This window comes from Montipora foliosa, chromosome 11, assembly GCF_036669935.1.
Source record: "Montipora foliosa isolate CH-2021 chromosome 11, ASM3666993v2, whole genome shotgun sequence".
Taxonomy (NCBI): domain Eukaryota; kingdom Metazoa; phylum Cnidaria; class Anthozoa; order Scleractinia; family Acroporidae; genus Montipora; species Montipora foliosa.
Window position 1 is genome coordinate 24884854 of NC_090879.1, and position 10000 is coordinate 24894853.

General features: G+C 40.1%; 1 protein-coding gene across 1 annotated transcript in view; it reads right to left on the reverse strand.

Annotated features, from left to right (window-relative positions):
• Positions 1–9174: 9174 nt before the first annotated feature.
• The window catches only part of LOC137975159 (ribonuclease H1-like), an 11194-nt gene continuing 10368 nt past the window's right edge, over positions 9175–10000 (reverse strand). The window contains exon 7 of the mRNA XM_068822242.1: positions 9175–10000. This exon is cut by the window's right edge and continues 610 nt beyond it. The gene's annotated coding sequence lies outside the window, so the exon portion shown is untranslated.

Below are 10000 nucleotides of genomic sequence, written 5' to 3' on the forward strand. Positions count from 1 at the left end.
CAAAACAAATGTTGATGCAAAAGTAAATACATAGAAATAGCAGAAGAAAGTTTTCAGGAAGTGTCGATCGAGAGCAAAAAAAAATTGCCATCAGCAACAAAATTTGGGACATCAAAACAACGTAAATTTCGTGCCGTGAATATAAAAAGTTACCATCAGCGAAAAATATTTTGGGAGATTTTTGCTACGTTCAATTTTTCTATTCTACTTTTGGCAGCACGAACAAATCACAAAATCGAAAGCGACATCGATTTCAGCGGCCACCTGTGATCATGTTACTACCAACTCAAGAAACAAAGGATACATCTTTGACAAGATGACAGCAAGACAATGGGCTTCTGTTTTTGTTAGTTTGGTGTTTTTTTTTTCTTTCAAGTGTAATAAAGTTCGACAAGAAATGTGCGAATTCAACACAAAGATCAAAATCGTCTAACTCTAAATCCAAAATTCACTCTCCAGACGATGTTATTTATCACCAGGTAATTCCATCGTGTTGGAAATAGAAGCTGCTTTGTTATTCATCCGCATCACACATTCTTGCCGATTTATGGGGCTCATTTGTTGAAATTAAAGCACGCTTCCAACAGACCTGTTTATTTTTTTAACTTATGTACGCACTGCGGGCCTACACTCCTACCACTCCCACCACGGACTTACACTCACTCACTCACCCGCACACTCTTAAAATATGGGCAACCAAAAAAAAAAAAAACAAAGCTGGTTGCCCAAAGGGCAAATTACTAAGAAAGTAAGTGTCGAATACTGAGGAAATGATATATGAAATGAATCCTATATTGAACTGCAGATATGAAATCAAGTGAAGCTGTGATCCTTGATTTCATATCCGCAGTTCAATATATGATTCGTTTCTTGTATAATTTCCTTTGGTGATCATTCATCACGGGAACATAATTTTGAACCCACAAGTGACCAGCTCCCAACACCAGTGGCTTCATAGCTCAGTTGGTTGGAGCGTCGCACAGGCATCTCGAGGTCACGGACCAAAGCCCTGTTGAAGTCCTGATTTTTTTAGGCTTCTCTACGCTATTGCAATAACTGCGAGGATCATAGCTTCATTTGATCAACTTATAAGAAATTTAAAAGTATAGTTAATGTTCCTAACCCGTGACAACAAGTGTAACAGACAACAGTTTGTGGGGTAATGGGGTAGGAGATGAATCACTCCATTAGCAGGTCATGAAAAGGTAGGATAACTAAGTTGCCCGGCAAAGAGAGATCGCGATCCTCTCCAAGGGGTTACAATCCCCAAGGCCATGACAATGAGTTGGCAATGCGAGGTTACAATCCTCACCAAGGGGGTACAATCCCCAAGGCCACAATCCTCTCGAGAGGGTTACAGTCTCTCACATGAGAGGTCCTTACCAATCTAGGGCTGCGCTCCCTGGTTTCTGTGATAACCGTGCATGATCAGAAGACACACTACCCTAGTACAATGTCTCTATGGGGCAAAGGGTGACCTGCATGGGAACACTTCATCCCCACCCGTATTGTATTTCACAGTATCGACTAGATAATTATTTGACAAAGCACAAAGGGGCATTTAACCCTTCAAGTTCGAAAAGAAAGTCATTGACATGCAAACATTGCATGAGTCTCAGTTAAAATAGGTCATTGACAGTGTAACCAATCCACAGATAGTGAACGACTACTTACCATAATTCCCCATGACATGTCCTAGTAGATGCTAAACTGATCGCAATTTCTACGACGATAACAACGCCGAGGAAAGCGACAGAAACGGTGCGGGGGAAATCTATGTTGTTACGTATGCACTTTAAGTGGAAAACCATAAGAGTAAAAGAAGAACAAGAATTCTCATGATCTTCTTTGATAGTAGATTTGAAGTTAACTCTATTGAGGATTTAAGTGCCACTTAAAAGTTTGAATGTGAAAGGATTAGGCCACGGCAGATGTACAGAGTTGACTCTCCTTTGTATCTAGTATTGGTTCTTTATTGAATTAAAAGCATACCAGCAACTCAATTAAGGAAACTTTATTGCAAAAGACAATCATGCTAAAGTGAAATACAAGTTCATACTCTGTCGTAATTCAGTTAACAAAGCAAAGGAACTTCAAAGTGCTTCGAACATTAGAACGATGCAAGTGAGCTGAAACGCTGTCATGTTTAGGAGTTTTAGTTTGGTCAGTTTTCAGAAAAAAAGTCTCCGGCGGAGTTTGTCTTGATGGTCAAAGATCGCTAAGAACGTAATTCCAGTTTGGATCCATTTTTCTCAGTTTGGACGAATGAGAAGAGGCCAAGACAAAAAGGTAAATCGAGTCAGATTGTTGTGTTCTGTTTCTGGGTGACTGAAGCTGTTCCTTAACGAAACGGGCCTGTTACACCGGAATAAAAACTTTAGAAAATCTCTCCAGGCGTTAATGTTAATTTCAGTGACGTTCTCTTCACTTTAAGTTTCCCTAGTAGCGGTGAAATTAATTTCAATTTATTCATGTAAACGATAGTGGAGTAGACTGATAGATGAATATTTTTTTTCTTTCATAAAACCGGCTCAATCTTAAATCTGATTAAAAATATTTCTGCGATATATCGGCCTTAATTTCTTTATTTTTGTTTTTTGAAAAACGCTTTGGTTGAAATTTCCTTCTCATAACTCGACCTTGACATCTAGAATTGAGTTTTACGATAAATATGTTTCCTCTGACAAACCTCTTGTGTTTTTATGTCACAGCTAGAAGGATCCTTGAGGGTATCTAAGAATAATTCATGTTATCGATTTCCATGATTCTTGTATATTCAAGAGCATATCATTGCATAAAATTTCGATGCATTGATCGTAATTGCCAAACTTTTTTTAATACAGTTTTTTCTTTGCGTGTTTAAAAAAAAAAAACACGTTTTTTTGGGTAGATTCGAAACTTTGTGAAGTAAACAGTTTATTTAACGAGTGTAGCACGTAATGCTACAACGCTAATAAACTTGCGGCCCCAAATCTAAATTCAGACGGGGCCACAACACTCGGGGCTGGGAATTCGGGCCGGGAATTCCGGAATCCCCCGTGCCCTTCTCAGTGTGTGAGATCTGTAACATCCCACAGAGTCAACGGGGGTCGTGAGACGGGGTCTCACATTAGCATCTGCTCACTATTGTCTTATAGTCAAGAATATTGAACACTGTCAGAAGTCCGGAATATAGACGTCTGACTCAGTGATTGTAATACGGGGGTTGTTGACAACCGTTCGATCAACTACCCTGGTCGGCAGAGATTTCAAGTGTTATGTCACCGTAAATAAACTCCTCTTTCTCTTATGAGGAAATATCAGTTATGAAAATGATCACTCCTTTCACCACCAGCTTGTTTTGTTTTGCCATATTTGAATTTTGTCGACTGAGTATGGAATAAATGTTATAGCTCGAGTGATATCACAAATGTCGAAGCTGCTTTAACAGTAAATCATCTTTGACAAACTGAAAAAAAGTGTAGCCTGCACGATAATGAAAAAATGAATTAGAATTTTCCTGACAAAGCATGATCGGCTATCGTCAGCCAAAAAACCAAAAAAGAAAATTAAAATTCGCAGCTCTTTTTTCACGTTTTCTATACAACGTGAAATTCGGTCATTTTACGTCTACCCAGGGGGACAGTGCCTAAAAGTTTTCCCGTTCAACACGAAAATGGTTTGTTCAGAAAAGTGCCTGGCGTGGCCACCAAAGTCGGCGGCGATATGAGTCTCGGGTGAGTCTCGATCGCCATATCGGCCGGCTGTCAACATGTCAGCCGATAGAGTCGACCGACAGATGCCGACGGCTTCAACATCCGTTCGATTCTGTTGAACGGCGATGTTGAGATTCATTGCTCCCCCTCCACCCCCCCCCCCCCTTCCCCCTTGAACCCTGTTGAAACATGTTGAAACGAAGTTGAAACGAAGTTGAATCGATGTCAAGATCGAATGAGTTTAAAAGCTTTGCTTCCACAACCATTCAACATTTCTTTTGTTTCCGCGAATGTTGAATGAAGTGGAAGCAGTTTGCAGCCGCCTTTCAACATTGTTGGGTATGCGCGTGCGCACTAATCGTTCTCTCAATGACGTATTCATGCCCGCATCCACAGTTACAACCGCTGTTGCAATCTGGGACTGAATACAAGGCCGGTTTGCCAGGTTGCTGACCAGCGGTTTTCGTTAAAACAATGGTTTGCTGGAGGTGCTCAGTCTCGCTGGCTCAGAAAACCTGGTTGTGGTCATTGTTATTTAAGGATTTTCGGTTTGCCCACTCCAGCAGTCAACATCGTTTAACGTCATTAAGAAATGATCCGTGTAAGGTGGATAGCAATTTCCTTTGTTATGCGGCAACGGGGCTTTCCCCACATAGGAATGTTATCATTTTTACACAGAGAATGCATAAACCTACAGGAAGGCAGTTAACGCAATAAAATTCATTTACAGCCCACTTTGAAAGGGTGTTTTTTTGTGTTAAAAGATTTTGACCAATCACAAGAGTTGAAAACAAAAGCAAAGAAACGTTTACAATTTTACATGTTCCCCACATACGATTTCTGTGGAATTCATTTAAACTGAGACCAGATGAAAGATGGAAGATGGTTGGAAAGTAAGGATGAATATAATACTGCTTTATGACGTTTTGTTAACCATTTGCTGTTTAAGCCAATCAGAAGTAAGTACAGACAATAGAAAAGTTATCACCTTTTTGCATACCAATTGAATTCCAACATGTTCGTTGCCGTTGTTGCTATCGTTCTTATCTGGACCGTTTCTTAATCAAAATGTGAGACTCAGATTTACAGAGATTAGTATGTCATGGGAAGGTTAGAGTTTGGATTGGAGTGGTTTTGGCCTTTATTTGTGAGGATTTCTTATGCCTCCCTGCCTCACTTCAGAACTTTCAATCTAAAATGTATGCCTTATACCTTTTTTTGATGCCAGGCAGCAGTTTATAATTATATTGCATTCACTAGGCTGACCAGTCTATGGGAAAAGAGACCCGCCATGGGTCAAAACTCATTAGGGAGCTTAAGATTTTACGACGGTGGCGGCAACAACAATGGCGCAAAACAATGATATCATTGTTTAAAATAGCATAAATAATTGTGCTGCACCTGCAACACGGATTTTAGCACGGATTCTTGCGGTACTCTGCATGAGGACGACGTGAAATTACCAAATTTGAGGTTTTGCCAACAACGCGAGCATGCAACAGAGAATCTTTCATTCTCTATTTTGAATTTGTAACTGCTCGTATCAATTTATTTTTATGATACTTCGCCCAAACTGTAAGAAGTGAACGAGATAGAATAACCGCGATGATAAGGCAAAGTGATATTTTGAGGTGACGTTTTCGTCAACGTCGCCGTCGTAGATCTTAAGGTCCCTACTGTGTTGAGCATGCGCGGCGGTTGCTCGGCGACCCCATTCTTCGTGTGATATTTTGTGTTGGCTCACTTAACAACAGCGCGGGAATAAAATTACTGTAAAGGAATGGGTGGGACACAGCGGACTCAAGCCACGGTCAGCAAACATGTCATGGGGAATGCAGTTTGAAGAGTGCCGTGCAAGGTTATGGACGGCCGTTGGATCGAAGCAAGTTTCAACCCATGGCATACAATTGTACAAATTGTACATACATACTTAATTGACCGCTCCCCATAGGGGCTTTTCAGGGCCAACGAAAGACAATCAATGAAACGACAGAACACAACAACAACTGTTAAGAATCCCAACTGGCCGGAGGCAAACCAGTTGGCTATTTACAAGTGCAGCTTGGAAGTTGAACCAGGGACTACCAGGAACAAATTCAATGAGTGGTCTTGAACCTGGGATCTCCGGATCTCAAGGCAAGCGCCCTAACCACTGGGCCACACTGCCTCGAGGCAGCACTCATTAGATCAGCGAACGCAATAAGAAAAGAGACCTTTGCTAGCAAGGAAATTACACCAAAGATCTCTGGCATGGGTTTTCAAATTTCTCTGAGAACGTACAAGACTCTGCATTATCTTGAGTGTGAGATTTACGTGTATGTGAACTGCACCAGGATGGATGTCTTAAATCCACCCTGCAGCCATTATGGGTATTATAGTCACTGTGGACGACACAATTACTGATGTCAATTTGGCGTCCTGATTAGTTGCTTTGTACAATTTGTTCAATACAATTGTACATTTACATACTATTCACAAACCACGGTCTAATTTTCTTTTGCTTATCGGCACGTTCTCCGTATTTTTAATCAACAAAGACAAAGTAGCATGTAAAGAGTTACTTGTTTTCTTTCCGTGCAGTTATTTTCTTCATCGGCGGGCTCTCTGACTTCAACGAGCCGGTGAAATGAAATTACTTCATTCCCTCCGGACAAACAGCCTATTATTTTATAAAGCTAAGTGATCGATTCAGAGACCTTAAGAATGATCATAAAATACATCACAACGGAGGCTTTAATTTCTGTAATAAAACAACTCTTTTCGACCGAACATGCAACTCAGACAAGATGTCGACAGCATGCGCAATTATTACCGTCTACAGTCAACCTATACGACAAAAGCGAGGGAAGCAATCACCCAAGTCTACCTTAAAGAAATTCCTTAGTCATATTCTTACCTTTTCAGCAGTTTAAATCGCTTAGATGTAAATGCCGATGACCAGAAAATCAGAAAAAATTAAACAACGCGCTATCTTGTCGCCTTCTGAATAAACTCCTGACCTCACAGCTTGGGTCCAGGTTCTTTGCGGTTGACGTCCAGTGACTGAGAACTAGTTCTCAGTTTGTTGGCGGGTAAAGTGGAAACTATAAGTTAAAATTTTTTTTTCCCATTTCTTGAGTTTTAAGAGGAATAGAATAGCACTTGTTGATAAATAATTATTTTTAGTTTCCATGCGGTTCATAACAGTTTAAGTCCTGAATTGGAATAATTGTATCATGGACAATGATATTGGGATTCGGGTCTGGAGCCATGGAACTAGGCCAAGGCATTTCATTTACTTTTTGTTACATTGTTGTCATTTTTGACGACAAAAACAGATTATTTTATCCTCACTTGTTTGTAATCCATCATTTGAACATTGATCATTATAATCTGTCTTGTGATACTGGTTATAAACCAGCTTCAGCTAGGAAAGGAGGCAGTGTGGTTAGGGCGCTGGCCTTGAGATGCAGAGGTCCCGGGTTCAAGACCTGCTCTGACCACTCGTTGAATTTGATCCTGGTTGTCCCTGGTTCAACTTCCCAGCTGCACTTGTAAATAGCCAACTGGTTTGCCTTCGGCCGGTTGGGATTCTTAACAATTGTTGTTGTTGTTTTGGGCCCGGTTGTTCAAACGCCGATTAACGCTAATCCCAGATTATAAATTGACCAAGGAGTTTATTTCTCTACCCCCAAATGCTGTTCAATGCTGATATTAGGCAAAACTTTACATTAGGAGAAGTCAATCTTGAAAAACAAAAATAAGCAAAAGAAACTTTCACCAAAAAGTTGAAAACATGAAACAAAAGTTTACGCTAATCCTGGATTAAGTTAATCGGCTTTCGAACAAGCGGGCCCTGTTCTGTTGTTTCGTTGTCTTTCATTGGCCCTGAAAAGCCCCTATGGGGAGCGGTCAATTAAGTATGTATTGTATTGTATGCATGCGGTCTTACATTAGGGTTTATTAATTTTTTTGTTAACCCATTCACACCTAATTTATAAAGTTGCTCCATTGATGAGTAAAATCTTCTGGTCTTAGACATAGTAAGTCCCAATCCCAGGAGGGAATGAATTAAAAGGGACAGAGTTTTTGGTTCAGTGTGGAAATGAGTTCAGCATCAAAAATACTGCCCTCAAATCCAGTAATAAATGTTATATTTCGTTCAAAATATTTCCCCGTTTCTGATTGGTTAAAACCACACACATAATTTACCATAACCAGCTGCTGTTCACCAAATTTGGAAAGAAACTGTCATATTGAATCAATGACGTCAAAAGTGCAGCCCGCTGCAAATTATTGAACCGTTGACCGAAAAAAGCTAGGGACGAGATTGTGTTATTTTTGTTGGGCAGAAAAATGGCTGCGAGTAGGTTTCGAAGTTTGAGCGAAGAAAATATTTTGAATGAACAATAAAGCAATTATTGAATTCGGCTTTCGTAGAATAATTATGAAGAATTCTGCAGATCTCGGAGGATGTTATCCACTTGGCCTTGGCCTAGTTCCATGGCTCCAAACCCGAATCCCAATATCATTGTCCAGGATGTTAACAGGATGTCCAGGATGTTGGGTGTCAGGGTGGCCACTGTGAGCCGGGGTTCAACTCTGGCCTCGGTTAGCATGTGGGCTGAGTTTCAGTCGATCTCAACCTGACTCAAGGGTTTTTCTCCGGGTACTCCGGTTTTCTTTCCTCATCAAAATCGACTCACAGCTAATTAAAATCTAGCTGTGGTGCTGTGCTCCGACATTAAACATGGACTGTATAGCGGCAGCCAGAGGCGCCTTTGTAATTGCTTTCAGCCCGATATCGTGAGCTCTGCCAATTATTATTATTATAACAATATTATTATTCCAATTCAGGACTGTTATGAACAGCATGGCAACTAAAAATAATTACTTATCAAGAGGTGCTCACATCTTCCTCGCAAACTCAAGAAAAGGGAAAATATTAAATTTTGTAACTTTAAGTCATCGTTGCTTAAGCTTCCTACACTCCTGGAAATGGATCCACTCAAAGGCATGAAGACCCCTGACTCTTTATAACCCAAACTCCAGCTCCAACTACAAAGCACTCAATGAAGCAGGGGATGGCATGGAAGCAAGCAAGCCCATAAATTACATGTATCCCATTGACTCCTGAAATACCCCAACTACCATCCCCCCCCACCCCTCCCCCCTTCCCTCCAATTGACAAGTAAAATCTATCAAGTTTCACTCATAGGAGTAAATGGAATTATTAAAGGGGACATGTTTTATAGTGGATATAGAGGTTAACCGATTGACTCTTGAACTGCTCCCCCATTGATGAGTAAAATCATCTTGCTTTGGAGTATTAGTCCAATCTAGTCTGGGCCGGATGACAAAATGACGAGGTGGGGAGTAGGAAGAGGGGAGTTTTTTTTCCTGCAAGCAGGATAGTCCCAATCCTACAGTTGGGAGTCGATGGGATAAGAGAGCGACACACAAATGGGGCTACATAAATTCACTCTTATCTTCAAAGCACTTCTGAAAACACTTTTTTATTGCTGCATTTCACATTTTCCATTATAAACAAAACTATGATGTACATCCACAGAACTTGTCTTAAATCAATCCCCATTTTGAAAAGTACTTAACGACTAATAGTCAACTTCTGGTTTAGAGACCAAAACCTGTGATTTGGTTCAATTAATAAAAAAAATTATAATTATTTTGGTTTTTCAAGGTGAAGAATGCCAGCTAGCAGGGCAGGCAAATTGAATACTTGGAAAGCAAGGTGACATAAGCAGAGTTTTCATTAATTTTTCAAGTAGAAGGGTACCCAATGTTGAGTATCCAAGCCCTAGTTGTGGATAACGCTATCCACCGGATAAATCACTATCCATTGGATAGCGCAATTGGTTTCGCTATTACCTATCCACTGGATAGTGATTTATCCGGTGGATAGCACTATCCATCGTTTGAACAACTGGGGCCAGGACAATAGGAAAACACAATAATACTGGCCCTGCTTGGCTGCAGGTAAAGAACTCAACGATTTGCTCACAAAAACTTTTACAGTATTTTAAGGGGGTTAATGCTGTCTGAAATTGTGAAGAGGTCTAACTTTGAAAGACAAATTAATTAATTTTTTTTTGCCACACAGATGTTTCCTTATAAAACCTGCATGCACAATCTCAGACACAATAATAATTATTATTAGTTGAAAACATTTGAGTTTCTCATATAAATAATAATAATAATAATAATAATAATAATAATAATAATTAATGTGTCATGTGTCATTGGGGCACTTGGAGTAGTCAAGAAAGGCACCGAAAAACACATTGACAAGATACCAGGAAAAATTA